The sequence below is a fragment of the Schistocerca cancellata genome, chromosome 5 (assembly GCF_023864275.1).
Source record: "Schistocerca cancellata isolate TAMUIC-IGC-003103 chromosome 5, iqSchCanc2.1, whole genome shotgun sequence".
NCBI classification, from domain to species: domain Eukaryota; kingdom Metazoa; phylum Arthropoda; class Insecta; order Orthoptera; family Acrididae; genus Schistocerca; species Schistocerca cancellata.
In genome coordinates this window covers 121,622,758-121,624,195 of record NC_064630.1, presented here as the reverse complement: position 1 = coordinate 121,624,195, position 1,438 = coordinate 121,622,758, and the positions used below count along the sequence as shown (strand labels likewise).

At 47.9% G+C, this 1,438-nt stretch overlaps 1 pseudogene; it reads right to left on the bottom strand.

The window, feature by feature from the left end:
- Positions 1-861: 861 nt before the first annotated feature.
- Positions 862-978, bottom strand: LOC126189965 (5S ribosomal RNA; annotated as a pseudogene).
- Between the last annotated feature and the right edge of the window lie 460 nt (positions 979-1,438).

Sequence of the window (1,438 nt, the reverse complement as noted above, 5' to 3'; positions counted from 1 at the left end):
GTTGGACAAACTTCGTAGCAGTAGAATAAGATTGCAATGTGCGTTGTCGTTTTCGCTGATATGTCGTGATCAAAATATTGTTCTATCGTTTGCCAAAGTTGTGAATCATATTGATTCACCGGCCGCATCAAGCAACGCGCCGCCCTAGCTCTTGTTCGTGAAAGGATCCATTGCTCTCGTCGACAGTTAGATTTTGTTTCCCAGGAATTGTTTCGGCTTCATTTAATGATTGCTTCAAAAATGTCGGCTTTTTCTTGACATTAGCTGAACGGTGCTACATGGTTGCAGCCTGACTGAGAATTTCATCTTGAACTGCCCGGTATTTGATAAAGTTTGAACGTTTTCCGTTCCTCGGGGCCTAATACCACACTTTGAAATTTTGTGATAAATCCCACGGAGAAAACTTTTGATGGCGCAGTTTTATCCATGCTAAGGAAAGGTTTAAATTTCGCATCGATTCCCAAGCGTTTGCCAGTGATTGATTTTATTAGTTCTGTCAAACAGGCCTTTTGTAAACGATCTCCTGATATTTCAGAGGAGGCTAGGAGGGAGGCATTTCGTGTGTTGACTGGGGCACGTCCACCCGAGAGGAACACCACAGCGGCTGAGAGGGCTGCTTTACGTTCACTTCGAGTTGATCTAAAAAAACTAAACTCCTCCCGAACAGGCCATGGAGGCCCAACGGTACCGATCGACCGTCGTGTCATCCTCAGCCCATAGGCGCCACAGGATGCGGATATAGGGGAGCATGTGGTCAGCACATCGCTTTCCCGGCTGCACGTCAGTTTCCGAGACCGGAGCCGCTACTTCTCAATCAAGTAGATCCTCAGTTTGCCTCAAATGGGCTGAGTGCACCCCGCTTGCCAACAGCGCTCGGCAGACCGAATGGTCACCCATCCAAGTGCTAGCCAGCCCGACAGCGCTTAACTTCGGTGATCGGACGGGAACCGGTGTTACCACTGCGGTAAGGCCGCTGGAGCGAGTTTATCTCGATGTTACGCATTTTACCTGCGGACGAGGGCAATACTATCGTTGCTTTGGACGAGCAGTATTACGTTCAAAAGATGCCGTGTTTACTGTATGATTCAGCGTATCGCAGGATCGGTGCTGACCCCGAAAACGTGTTGAGAGAAAAAGTTCCTTGTTGCGGGAGACTATGAGGAGTCTCAATTCTTCTTGTGCTGTTTTCTCTTGGTTACATGGCCTCTCTAAGGTCCACACGGAAGCGGTTCCTCTCCGTCGGACTGTGAGTAACATAATTGCTCCGACGTATCGCGTGACAAAACGCTTTGCTACTCTGTTGCGCCCTATAGTAGATCAGTATGAGCACATTAAGAACTCGGCGGATTTCTTACGTCGATTAGAGGAAATTCGTTTGAATGTCTCTGATATTCTAGTAAATTTTGATGTGGTCTCTCTCTTCACTCGTGCTCCTCTG